At 32.8% G+C, this 15,037-nt stretch overlaps 1 protein-coding gene across 1 annotated transcript in view; it reads right to left on the bottom strand.

The window, feature by feature from the left end:
• The window catches only part of LOC146998832 (uncharacterized), a 221,497-nt gene that overhangs the window by 102,176 nt on the left and 104,284 nt on the right, over positions 1–15,037 (bottom strand). The window lies entirely within an intron of this gene.

Below are 15,037 nucleotides of genomic sequence, written 5' to 3'. Positions count from 1 at the left end.
AAAAAATGGATTTTAATAACACATAATAAATTAAAGTTATGTGTCTCCTTGTGATATGCTGCTATCTACGGTTTAAAAAGAAAAGTTCAAAGTATATTATAAAAGCATTTTTATCTATTTACGGTTGAATTTAGAGGCTTTCGAAGCGATTCAATTTGGGTGTTCCATGTAGTGGCACACTGAGACACAGAAGCTTAACCATATTTTAGAATCATTTATAAAAATATATAAATGTAAAGTTAAATATAAAATATTCGTTTCAAAGCGATCGTTGACGATTCCATATCTCTTTAGTCTTCCGTTGATGCGGTCATCTTAGAGAGACATTGTGAAAAACCTATATTTACTTATTTTCTCAGAAACATCGGTCATCTTAGGATGGTAATCGACAAGAGGATTTATTGTACCTATATTTTCTTTTTGTAAAATTCTGCGTTTACATTTTCTAGATCTAAATTTAAATTTGATCTTTCTCAAAAAGATAGTGTGAAAATGAATGCATTTCCGTTAATAATCTATTCCGTTAATAACTCTATCTGGCTTTAGGGGTCCAGAGGTAAAGTCGTTGAACGCTGGTAGCTAGACCCAGCACAAAAACACGCTGCTTGAGAATTTTGTGGTTTTTCTAATGTGTAATGTGCGTACGAAACTTTTCCTGAGAAAGTCCTCCCCAAACGCTTCCCTCCCCTTAGGAAATGAGCCCCAACGTGCTCTTCCAATAATCCAATAAATATAAATACGGTACTGAAATATTACGTAGTTCATCCTGACTTGTGTCATCACAACTAACGAATCGCAACATGCAAAGGATACTTATATAAAAGGATTACTTTGAAAAAGCTGAAGGAAAAAGAACAAAAGAAGTCTTAATTTTATTCAAAGAACATAATATTAGAAATTTCAGACATGCATAAAACTTTTAAATACATTTAATCTAAAATAAATGCTCCTTTTCCCTTTTTTAATTTTTTAAAAATATATTGTTCATGAAGAACTGCCAATACAACTTTATGAAATGACTTAATTAAATAATAACGTTTAATAGTTAAGTAAATAAATTTAAAATTCTCTTAAAATAAAAATTAAATACTGCGTATTCATTAATTTTCTACTTCCTTTCAACTTTTCAATGCAAGAGTTCCTTCTTGGATTTTTAGCAAAAAATTATTAATGAAAGGAAATATATGAAATATAGAGGTAAAAATATTCCTCATTCTTACTCGCACCTATAATTCATTACTCGAATACGCACCAGCACCTTTTAAATGTAGAAAAGATATATCTGCAGAATAATCGTCATGCGATTATTTTATTTACTCTCTTTTATAGGAATATATTTTCCACGACGATATTTTTAAACTGCGAAGTTTTGGAACCTCTTTCTGTTCTTCGTCGATGTTTTGTACCACGATTGTTTTCTTCGATGATGTTTTAGACTTACGATATGTTTTCCTGCCTTCTTTTCTCCCACATGTTTTCTACAACGAAGTTTCCCTCTTACGTTGTTTTCTCCGCTACGTTTTCGTCCGCGATGTCTTCGTCGGACCTCCTAGAATTCACTCGCAAGCAAGCGAAATAATCGTTCCATTTAGACTCTTGTCCTTCGACAAAATAATACCTGGCCCATTATGGATTAATGCAAATGTACAGAGACGTATAAGATTATGGGGTTCATTTAAAAATGACTTTTCAGTCCACTTTCATATTAGTTTGATTACCATTAAAAACGAACATGAGAAAGGTGTCTAAAAATTTGCGTCTTATACTTAGGAATTTTTGAATAAGATTACAATCAATTTTTTTTTCTTATGGTTGGCACTTGCCTATGTCGGCATCGTCCTGCCCTAAGGCCAGATCGGTAGTCTCTTTATCATGGAGGCGCCTAGTAGGCGGGACATCATTGCCTCCTATGAAGGGACAGACAATTTTACATCCATGCCTTCTCCGGGATTCGAACCTGAGCCCTACGGTATCGCACTCAGGTTTCCCTAACCACCATAACGCTAAAAAAAGGCTTGCAGCTACAGATTTGATTTTATTCATGATTTATCGTTACAGTCGTTAGAATATTTTATTCTCACAATTAAATATTGTTTTTTTTTTTTTTTTTTTTTTTTTTTTTTTTTTTTTTTTTAGCTTGTACAACGATGATTCAAATTTTAGTGTTTTTCCAGCATCAAAGCGGTTGCGCACATTGATTACAGACATGTTGTTTAAAAAAATAAAATTTACGAAAAAAAAATGCAGATCAATTTTTTAACAGTGGGAATCAATTTTTCGTAACTATTTCAGTAGTGTCAGTTAATTCAGACTTGTAGAGATTAATATTCAAATATTAAAACTGAGACTCGGTCTTTCAGAAAGCCTCACAAGTACTTTCTCTCTTTCCATAACAATGTATGTTATTGTCGTTATGATTGATCAATACCAGTATTGATCACCGATAATTTTTAAGAAAATCTGTGATAACGCTTTACCGACTTTTAAACAAAGGAATGAAGCTTATACAGGGTGAGCTGTCAAGTACTTCAGAAACTGTGTTCTTAAACGTTTAAAAATATTTCATATCTTTTAATGAAATACATCTGACACTGAAGCATGTCTCCATTCGATGATGCCACCGATGCTTGAAATTATATTCACAGTTTCAGCATGTTTATAATAAAAATTGTAACCAATGTGCTACTCACTAGTTTTCTCATATACTCCTGCGCTTTATGTACTTTAAAATTACAAACGGCTACAACTGTGTCTCTGTTCACCTTGTTTATTTAATCAAACTACTTTGTCTTTAACTGACAGAGTGTTGGCTTTATAGTAATATATACTTATCACACTTCTGCTGCTTTGTTTTGTGTTTAAAATGTTTCTTCAGTTTTATTTGGACCGTAAACGCTTCAAGAAAGTAATTCAGAAATCTGATTTAGAATGTGCGTGTTGATGATTGACTGATTCAGATTCTTGATTATTTTCTGATTAGATCTCATTTGCGTCTGCAAAAAGTGCCAATAATTAGGTAATAAATCTATGCAGACTTTTCGTCAGAACTCGTTGGTATGCAAGTAAATAAAATGCTTACACAAATGAATAAAATACTCCTCATATTACCATTTCGACGTTTCATATACAGATAATTTGACTAAAACCTGATAAAATTTATATTTTCTCTCTCATTGTAATGTTTCTTTATACTTTTATAAACGTTCTTCCAAATAAATGTTTCCACAAAATTATTACAATAGGTTCTCAAGCATTACCCTCTTAACCTTCTAAAACCGGGCCGAAATTCTCATATTATAGCTTTCAGACCAGCGCAATCCGAAACAGTTTTGCCCCCTCTTTGACATTTTCCTAATGAGAAAAGTCGTCAGTTCCCCTCCATGGATGAAGTAAAATTTACATGTTTGTCGGACGCCTACGTCCCATAGTAGAGGAGTTGCTAGATTTGCAATTTTTTCGATGATTATTTTGCTTTCATATTTAAGTGAAAGCAAAATTCTAAATAAATAGTGCATAAATAAATGTGCAGTACTGGATGCATATCCAGTGCACACTTTATTTAGAACAAAATGTATGCAATGTTTATATTTCATTCACTATTTCTAATCAATCTCGTAAATAATTTGTGAATTTTTTAACTTTGTTTTCACTCTTCATTTATATTCGCGTATTTTCGTATTAGAAATTAGCAAGCGAGAACAAAATTTAACAAAATATAGTAAATACAGACTAGATCTGTAAGTCTGCAGGCCGGAATGCGATTTTTAATAACATATTTTCATTAATAAAATAATGGTAATGACTAATTTAATGAAATAATAATAATAATATTTATTACCATTAAATGATTAGAATGAGATTCAATACAAATAGATTTTGAGATGAACTTACAGCAATAATAAAGCTTTACATAACAATAACAGAGATTTAAATCTGCTTTTTTCGATAATTTTGTTATTATAATATAAAAATCAAAATCCGAGATACATTGGTTGCGTTTAATAATTAATTTTAACAAATATTACATTGGACTATCAGGCAAAGAAGGTATATCTTTAACGAGAATTTTTCTTTGTAAAATTGGCTTTTGTTTATGTTAGCCGAGAAAAAAATTCGTGACTTATACATGCAATCATCAAAAGAATTTTGAGAACAGTTTTAAATGTTCATGAAAAATTAATTATACGTCAATTTCTTTCCATAGGTAGAAATTTCGTCTAAAACTATCGTTATATCCAAAAGTTGAAGTCTATTTCATTTTCAACGAATATTCTATTTGCACATATTTTCCAATTTATTTTAGAAAGAGTAATCTTTCACGTTTTCAAAAGAATAAGGAAATATTGGGTGTTGATACCATGTAGTAAATTTGTTTTTTATATTTCTTCCAGTAATGAAAACGATTACCCTGCAATATTTTCAAAGCAAAATTAAGAAAACCGTTTACGCCAAATTGTGCATAAAGTATCTTCTCGTGTATATTTTTATTTAAAGTGTGGAATTTTCTCTTTGAAAATATCAAAAATCATGAAGAGCAAAATTAATTCATGAGAAATAACTTTGAAATGCAATAATTCCATTGTAATATGACATAGTGGATAAAAGTGCAATACAGTTTATTTATTCACAAATAATCCCCCTCATATGCGTAATTTATGTACTGTCGATTGAGAAATATAGGTTAGTAAATTAAACCGGTTAATTCAATACTTTTCCTTTATCAATATTTTTACCTGCTCTTCAGTAAAGCGGTAAAGGTGGCTGAACACTTATAGCTCGCTTGGATTTGAATCCCGGATAAATAGTTGGAGTCATGGTTTTTGTGTAACGTAAATGCAAGCCAGCTTCTCTTAGAAAGTCCTCCGCGAAGACATAACTCCCCTTATACAGGTAATCGTTGGGTGCTTTGATGTAATTCAGTAAGCGAACAAATTAATCCAATCAATACCGAAGAACGGGTTGATTACATGTGGAGTTTTCCACCAGGAATGTAAATGCGAGCAATTTTCTCTTAAAAAGGTTTACACGAAAGCATCCATTCCCTTAAGCAGATAGCGTTCGCGTGCTTTTCCGTAATCCAATCCTAATTTTCATACATTTAGTAGTAAGTTGACATACACCTTATTACAGACAAAATAACAACTTTTTTAAGATATTTTTTTATCAACTTGTCTGAATTCTCTCTATCTTTTGAAGAGTATAAGAATTTCAGCAAATAAAACTGGCCAAAATTTTATAACATTTAACTGATGTTTTGATTCAGTTTAGAAGTAACGTGAGCTTTACTGATATTTAAATATTTTTTGGCAGATCTCATCCTAAAAGAGGGTGTAAAAATAAATTGATTTTATTTAATTTACAATCAATGAAAATCATTGAAAGCAATCACTGAATGAATGAAAATCAGAAAAACTATTATGCATACAATTGTCTCTTATTTATCTCCTGATAAATCAGACAAAATTGCCTGCATAATAGAAGCACTTTGAAAGAGTTGACAGTTCTTAAGGGTTTTATGCACTCCACAAAACAATGTCAAAATAAAATCTTATTATTCATAAGTATGAAAAGGAAGTAAACGAGTAAACGATAAAAACGGTTTTACCTATTTTCTAGAAGGGCATTAAATCTAAAATATTAATCTATTCTTATTTGTTATGATTAAAGAACATTAAATATGGTAAGCTTAAAGAGCGTGCAAAATCGCTGACGTTTTAATCATAGCAAAAGTCAGTACTAAAAAAAATAGCATTAAAATTATGAGACAGATTGAGAAAGAGATGGCCTCTATTTAATTTTCAAGTATATTGGCGCGAGACGAAACCTGCGGTTTTTGCCAAAATGTAGCTAAACTGATAAGAAGAGGGAAATAATGCGTAGCCAGCGGCTACTCTGAGCAGCGACAATGGACCACCCAAAGATCTACAGATAGGCGATTCTCTAAAATGGGGAGGGCATGGATGGTACGACAGTTGTACCGATGCCGGCGTCTGAGAAAGTCATTCTCCTTGTACAACTGCTGTACCAGCCGGCTTCGAGAGGTTAATCGCATTTACGTTTACTCGGCTGGAGAACTCATTAAAGGACTTCTTGCCACAATGCCCACAGTTGGATAATCTTCGGTGTCTGGCAAGTACTATCTTAGCTATTAAAAGGCAGCAGACCAACAATAAAGTGCTATTCACATTCAATGTTCGCATGTTTAGCTATTGTCTATTTTGCCTTTCTGCTCACTTTTCGAATATTTGATTTTGAGTGAAACGATCGTTAAGATAGTAGGTGCTTTGAAATTTATAATCATTCATCCTTTGGTATTTAATTAGGAAAATTCTCATCGGAAGACTCAGTGAGAAAGTAATTCAGCGAACAGGGAAGTACTGCTATATGCGGTAGAATTACATTTGCATAAAGGTATAAAACCGGCCCTTTAAAAGAGCTTCAACGTTTTCATATGAACGTGTATTTCTGTTGAAATTCAACTAGTTGCATAAGCACAAATCTTCATAATTTATTTTGAGATGGTGGAAAAACAGTGCTGACGTGTTATCAAGCTAAAAAAAAAAAAAAAAAAAAAAAAAAGGAGGACTGTGCTATATCTCCCGTTCTACTGGGCCGATTGACAAAACTCAAACTGCGTTTTTCATGTCTCGAAAGCGCGACTTAGGAATATATTAGATTTATACATAGCACTATTCTAACGTAGGAATCTAACATAGGCATGTGTTGAAATCTTACTCCAGCTTTGGATTAGCGTGAAACGTGATTGTTTACAAGCTCTTTTGCGATTTCTAAATTTCTTTTGACTTTTTTGAAGGTGTTTTTATTATAACATTGCAGTTTTTGTTTAGTATTTTTATCACCTGATAATTATGGAAAATTGTGAGGAAGATGTAAAAAATAAAAGATCTTATATTCATCGACCAAAGAAAAGAAAGTTCCAGGGAAATCAGCATAATGATACAATGAATAAGAAGTGTGGTGTCAGTTCTTCGTTTAAAAAATTAAATAGTGACACTGTTTTGCCACCAAGAGATAAAGATAACTTTAGAGCCTAATTTTAGTGGTTATAGACTATTTGATTTGGATATCCTATTTCAATGTATTGAAAATAATTTATGTTGTAAAATTTGTAATGTTCATTTAAGTGAACTATTTCATCATGGTTTAAGCTCAAAATTTGAGTTACTATGCTCAAAGTGTTCATGTAAAAGAACTTTCAGAAACTCTAATATGATGGGTGTCCGAAAAAATATATCAGAGCTAAACAGAAGATTTACGTATGCAATGCGAACTCTTGGTCAAGGGAAAGCTGCTATGCAGTAAATACCCCAGGAATTCATATCCGGAATGGGGTCCTTGAGTTTAGAAGTTGGAATTTTATTGATGGGAGAGTAAACAACCCGAAAGTTAAATTTCTGCAAAATATGTGCAACTTTATAGCTAATTGATGGAAAGAAGGGAATAACAACAGAATTTTTATAATCTCCTAAAATAAGAGTGTGGCTTTTAGTGTGTTGAGATGAGAATTTTTTAACTGCTTGATTAATAATGTTAGGTGAAAAGCCCCTGTCAATAGCTATTGCTTTTAAATAATTTAGTTCTTCATCAAGGGCTAGTTTGGAGGAGCAAACTTGAAGAGCACGGAAAACATAGGAATAAAATGAAGCTAACTTTTGTTTAGTCGGATGACATGATTTAAAGTGTGGTGGAAGGCAAACCGATGAAGGTTTACGGTAAACTGTAGTACTGAAGTTGGATGTGTTGCGTGTGACCAGAATGTCGAGAAACGGAAGAGAATTGCAAGTCTCAAGTTCAAAAGTGAACTGAATAGCAGGATCAATAGAATTCATTGTTGAAAGAACTCTATTTAAATCATCTTTATTACCTTCAAACAGGGTAAAAGTATCGTCTACGTAGCGGAACCATGCCGGGAAGTTTAAAGTTTCAAACAATTTTGATTCATAATAATGCATGTAGATATCAGCCAGGATGGGACTGAGGGGGCTTCCCATGGCTAATCCCTCAGTTTGCTTGTAATATTTATTTTGGAAAACAAAATGTGTTTGTTTCAAACAGAGTTGAGTGAGAGAAATTAGCTCATCAATTTCGATGCAAGAGAAATGAAATTCGCGAAGTCTGGTTTCTAGACATCTTAATGCACCCTCCACTGGGACATTGGTGAATAATGATTTTACATCAAAAGAAACCATGAGTAAATTACGAGGAGAAATGTTTTTAACCTTTTTTACAAACTCTATTGAATTTTTTATGGTGTAAATGTTATTGTCTAATAGAGTGGAAAATCTAGAAACTAAATATTTAGCTAATGGATACGAGGCAGTACCTAAATTTGATACAATAGGGCGGAAAGGAATACCACTTTTATGAATTTTGGGAAGAACATATAATCTGGCACAATTCGCAACAGATGGGATAAGCGAATGTTTTAAGTTGCTTGAAATGATTTGCGAAGATTTGATCGCAGTTTTTATTTTGGATAAGTCCGAAGGTGAAGGATCTTTAGGGATCGGATTAGCTTAATTTTGTTGAATATATGCTTTTTTTTTCTTTTCAATATTCTTTAACACGAAAAAATATTTCAGTCCCCTCAGTTTTGTGTTAAATGACTTTCACTGTATATCTCTTGCACATAAATCCCTTTCTTACATAAAATATAACTGTAAGTATAGAATAACTAAATAAATTGTAAAGGAAGTTTAATTAGCAACTATGAAATCTTAAAAAAGTACATAGTATGAAATTTATAATGGCAAACATTAAAAATAGATGAAAGTAAATAAAATTTAAATTATAGAATATACTTTATAAAATTAATAATAAGTGGTTAAAATATATTTTTTAATTACTTAAAACATAGAAGTTATTTGGCAGAGATTGTTGGATATGAAATTACTACTTCAAATTTTCAGATTACTATTGTTCGTATTTAAAGTCTCAACTTGCAGTCTTAATCCACATAACAACCATTGTAAAAATCACCCGTTATCATATTCCAAAGATCAGCAGCATACATTTTTTTCAAAATCGTGCATAATATTAAATATTGGCTTTTGATAGTCAAGTTGATACAAATAAGATGAACTGTTTTTATGATTTTAGACTAGTAGTTTATTCTTACATTCACTTATTACAATATTTCATTTTTTATATGCTCGGCTATCCAAAATTTCAAGAGCTTTCCGGATATTTTTTTTGTCGAGTTTTTACTATACATACATTTCAGCATTTACATCGTCAAAATTACACAGACACATACTTGAAGTGAATTTACTTTTACAGCTAAACACAGGAACTGGAAAACAAAAAGTACTTATTCGGAGATTGTATTTCTTTTTCGTTCATGAAAATCAAAGTTCATTACACAAACATGCATTCACACTGCACAAGCATGTATGGAAATTCTTAATACATTTAGTAAATAAATCAGAAAATATTTTAATGTATAACAAATGAATAGTAAGTAACTAAGCTTTTAGTTAGTAGTTAGCTTTTAGAACTAGTTAAACTTTTATAAAACAGAGCATAATAACACAGTTACAAAGATATTTAATGTTATAAAGTTAGGTAATTTAGTAAATTTCAGTTGTTCATCAAAGCAATGAATTATGAAGTTCCTTGTGTATCTTTATAAATGAACTTTATTGCTGTTTTAAGCAACTTGAACAGCAATAAACTGTTCAAGTTATTTTAATAATTTTGAAATATATACACTAAAAGAAACAATAAAATGTATTAATCTATTTGTCAAACTTGATTTTGGCACGAAAGTCTGCAGAATGCTTCATAGTTTTTAAGCACATAGAGGCACTGCAATTCTTATTCCTTGATCTGAAGTTTTCTGCAATTTTTTTTTTTTTTTTATTTAAATTGCTGTATTGGCACACATATAATTTTTGTATAGTGGCTTCAGATGTGGATAAGTTTTTCAAACACTTTCGTTTATTTTACTGGCGTCGCTGAATTTTGCGATGAAATGCAGCACATTTATTGCCGAGTATCACCTTCCAGACTTTTCATACTGTTAATGTATACATCAGCAGTGAATTATTCTCCTCTTTCCTCAAATACACTACGGCGTTAAACAATAACCATTCACTAAAGATTTTGCGTAAATTTCCACTCATAATAATTTAAATTGCGAAAATCTCACAATTAGCACCTAAACACACTATTCAGGAGCACAATTCTTTCGAAAGCGCACCGTAGTAGTCAAAAGTGGGGTAGGCGTCTTGCCAAACTAGTCGATATTTCCGTGACGTCAAAAATTTGAAAAGTGGGGTAGGGTTTGGAAATACGCGTCTCCTTCCCTATGAGTATTAAGATATAGGTACTTTCGCCTCAGACGAAAGAAAAAAAAGTTCTGGGACTTGTATATATTATTTTCCATTTTTACTGTACGATACTGTGTCAAATCTACGATAATGTGTAAAAGATATGCCAAAATTATTAGTTGCTATTATAGCTTATCCAACGAAAACTTCATCTGTGGCCGATATATGGCGTTGTAGTGACCCAGTTATTGCATGAGAAATAATTATTTTTTATTTCATATATTTGTTCATGTGTTTAATTATTTTATAAAATTAACTTTAATATTTTGTTAATATTCATATTTATATTTAAATTTCTTTATGCTGAATGGCAACTAGTTCTAGTTCTGATTCATGATTGCTAGGTTTTGGTTTCAAAACGTTGCTCGTAGCGTCGCATTTCGATAGCTGGAAAATAAAATGCAATAACTTAGCTATTTGTTTATAATTCATGCTGTTACTAGTCATAAATTAATTTTAAACATTAGTAGCCAAGGCTACATCGTGGTGACCCTGATTAATTTTCGAAATGTCAACAAATGACTCTTCTGAAACTGCTATGAAAGATACGATACAGTCACCGGAGCTTCATAAGGTGAGTGTGAAAATACCTCCTTTTTGGATTGATAAACCGGAAATATGGTTTTTTCAAGTTGAAGCTCAGTTCAAACTTAGAAATATCGTTTCAGAAGAAACGAAATTTAATTATTTAGTTTCACAGCTTGAACCTAAGTTCGTCGAAAATATTTGGGACATTGTAACGAACGATAGTGCCACAAAATATTCGGATGCTAAAATTAGGTTATTACATTTATTCAAAGAAAGTGAAAATGTACGGATTAAACGTTTGATTACTGGTATCGAACTTGGAGACATGAAACCAAGCCAACGTTTGCAGAAGTTGAGATCAGTTGCTACTACAGATGTGTCTGAAAATCTAATCAAAACATTATGGCTGGAGAAGCTACCTGACTCCATAAAAATATATTATTAGTTAGTGATGAAGATGTAACCAAGTTAGCGTCTATGGCAGATAAAATTAGTGATATGAATCGGAAACCAGAAGTATTTAGTACTAATGCTCCTTCTGTTCCCGCAAATGATTTGTTGCAAAGAATTACCTTTCTTGAACAAAAAATTGATCAAGTAACCATTCGCTCAAGACGAAGGGACTCGGATTTACGTAATTCACGTTCACGATCTCGAAGCCAACCTCGTAAACGATATGACCCTACTGGCAAATTTTGTTTTTATCACTTTCGTTTTGGAGCAAAATTCATTCTAGAGAAATGCAAGCCTCCGTGTGCTTGGGTAAAAAACGATTTCAAAAACCAGGAAAACTCGAATCTGCAGTAGGTTCAGCGGCAAACGCTGCTGCAGAAAATATGAAGGATTGTCGCAAATTTCGTTTATTCGTTCGTGACCGAAGATCAAATTTGCACTTTCTTATTGATAGCGGAGCTGACGTAAGCATAATTCCTGCTACTTCACAGAATAAATGTAAAACTGAATATAAACTGTATGCAGCTAATGGCACAGATATTTCCACTTATGGCATAAAAACGCTAACTCTTGATTTGGGATTACGTCGTGATTTTCAGTTTCCATTCATAATTGCTGATGTCACAAAAGGTATTTTAGGAGCTGACTTTCTTCACAAATATAAATTGCTTGTCGATATAAATAAGAAAAAATTAATTGATGGCGTAACACAGCTTTGTGTCCAGTGTGATGTCGCTGCTATTTCCAGTGATTACTCAGTAACCACATTAAATAAATCCATAAAAATTTTCGATTTACTGTCGAAATATCCCAAAATTTCTAAACCTAACCTTTTTCCTACACAAATTAAACATGGTGTTACACATTTTATTTCGACTGTTGGTCAACCCGTTTATTCAAAGGCACGACAGCTCGATCCAAAACGCTTAGCTATAGCTAAAGAGGAATTTAAATTTATGCTTGACAATGGAATAATTCGTCCATCAAACTCCCAGTGGTCAAGCCCCTTGCACCTTGTTACGAAAAAGGATGGTTCATATCGTCCTTGCGGAGACTACCGACGATTGAATGCGCAGACGATACCTGATCGATACCCAATTCCTCGCATTGAAGATTTTCATCATATTTTAAGAGGTACAAATATTTTTTCTAAAATTGATTTATTCAAAGCTTATTTTCAAATTCCCATTGCAGAAGAAGACAAATGTAAAACGGCTATCATCACTCCTTTCGGTTTATACGAATTTAATGTAATGAGTTTCGGTTTAAAAAATGCTCCTGCAACGTTCCAAAGATTTATTCACGAAGTCTTTAGAGGATTAGAATTCGTTTTTCCCTATTTAGACGATATACTCATTGCATCCAGTACCCATGAAGAACACGAAAATCACCTTAAATTAGTTTTCGAAAGATTACATACATTTGGGTTAAGAATTAATGTTTCAAAATCTGTCTTTGCTGTTCCCCAAATCGAGTTTCTAGGCTACCTAATTACACCTAAGGGTTCCCGTCCTTTGCCAGAAAGAGTTCAAGCTATTACTAACTACAAACGACCAGAAACAATTCATGAACTTAGAACCTTTCTTGGAATACTTAACTTTTATCGTCGTTATATAAAGGATGCAGCGAAGAATCAAGCATTGTTACATGCGTATCTCAAGGGAGCTAAAAAGAGGGACAAACGTAAAATCGAATGGACTGAAGAAGCTGAAAAACAGTTTGAAACGTGCAAGAATGACCTGGTGAACACGGCACTGTTGTCTTTTCCCAATTCTGAATTACCTCTGGCGTTATTTACAGATGCTTCAGATACGGCGATTGGCTCAGTGTTGCAACAATATGAAAAAAAAAATTAAGTGATACTCAGCAAAAATATAGCACCTATGATAGAGAACTATTAAGCATATATCTTTCAGTTAGACACTTTAAGCATTATCTAGAAGGAAGAGTATTTACAATTTATACAGATCACAAGCCCTTAATATTCGCCTTTCGTCAAAAACTTGACAAAGCAACACCTAGACATGCTCGCCAACTTCAATACATCTCCCAGGTTTCGACTGATATCAAATATTTAAAAGGTGAGAATAATATTGTGGCGGATACGTTATCTAGAGTTAATGAAATTTCATCGATAGATTATGATAAAATAGCTGATGAACAAACTCAAGATGAAGAACTGAAGAGTTTGCAAACCACTACTTCCTTGAATTTCAAGCAATGTTCTCTACCATCGGGGAAATATTTGTGGTGTGATACATCAACTAAACATGTTCGGCCGTATATTCCTCAGGCTTTCAGAAAACACGTCTTTCAAAGAATTCATGGTTTATCACATCCAGGAATAAAATCGACTATGAAATTAATGACATCAAAATTCATTTGGCCTAACATAAAAAAAGATGTACAGTTGTGGACAAGAACCTGCATTCATTGCCAAAAAGCTAAAATCAATCGGCACACCAAAACAAAATTAGGTGAGTTTGAAGTATCACCAGGAAGATTTTCTGTCATCCATATCGATCTCATAGGACCACTTCCACCATCTAAAGGGAATATTTATTGTCTTACTTGCATAGATAGATTTTCGAATTGGATGGAAGCAATTCCTTTAGAAAATATTTCTGCTGAGAACGTCGCAAGAACCTTTTATAGCAACTGGATTGCGCGTTTCGGAACGCCAAGTAAACTCATTAGTGATCGTGGATCCCAATTTAAAAGTGATACATTACGAGCTTTGTCCAAAATCTGTGGCATCAATTTACAACACACTACAGCCTACCACCCCTCGTGTAATGGCAATGTTGAGCGCCTTCATCGAACATTGAAAACAGCATTAAAAGCCCACAACAACATATCTTGGACGGACACGTTACCAACAGTACTTTTGGGTTTGTAAACTATTCAACAGCACTATTCAAGAAGATACCAATCATTCTATTGCGCAAGTAGTTTATGGCCAGAGTCTCAGACTTCCTGGCGAGTTTTTCAGCGAACCAAGTATCCAGACAGCATCGGAGACTTTTGCTAATAAACTCCAGAAACAGATGGAAGTTGTTGGACCGAGACTAATTCGTAAAAATTCATCTGAACAGATATTTGTCCATAAAGACTTAAAAACTTGTTCTCATGTGTTTCAGCGAATAGATCGGATAAAAAAAACCTTTGGAACCTCCTTATGAAGGACCATTTCCTGTTATTGATCGCAAGGACAAATATTTTACTATTAGCACAAAAGGAAAACATGTTAATGTATCCCTGGATCGCCTGAAACCAGCATATATTTTAGCTGAGGAAAATTCTCAGTTGATACAACCTGACTACAGTAATTTGCAGAGACCGGACTCAAATTCGGATGTGAATCAAAAACCTTCTCGCACAGGCAGAACTATACGTTTACCTGTTAGATTCAAGGACTGACTAAATTATTTTGATAGTGGTTAACACTGCAATACTAGTTACTACCTATTTCTCCATCTTCGTAACGTAACTTAGTTACTGGTGGGGGAGTAGTGTAGTGGCCCAGTTATTGCATGAGAAATAATTATTTTTTATTTCATATATTTGTTCATGTGTTTAATTATTTTATAAAATTAACTTTAATATTTTGTTAATATTCATATTTATATTTAAATTTCTTTATGCTGAATGGCAACTAGTTCTAGTTCTGATTCATGATTGCTAGGTTTTGGTTTCAAAACGTT

This window comes from Stegodyphus dumicola, chromosome 2 (assembly GCF_044657685.1).
Source record: "Stegodyphus dumicola isolate Sdum_Otavi_A_Nest chromosome 2, ASM4465768v1".
NCBI lineage: Eukaryota > Metazoa > Arthropoda > Arachnida > Araneae > Eresidae > Stegodyphus > Stegodyphus dumicola.
This window is presented reverse-complemented; position numbering and strand designations above follow the sequence as displayed.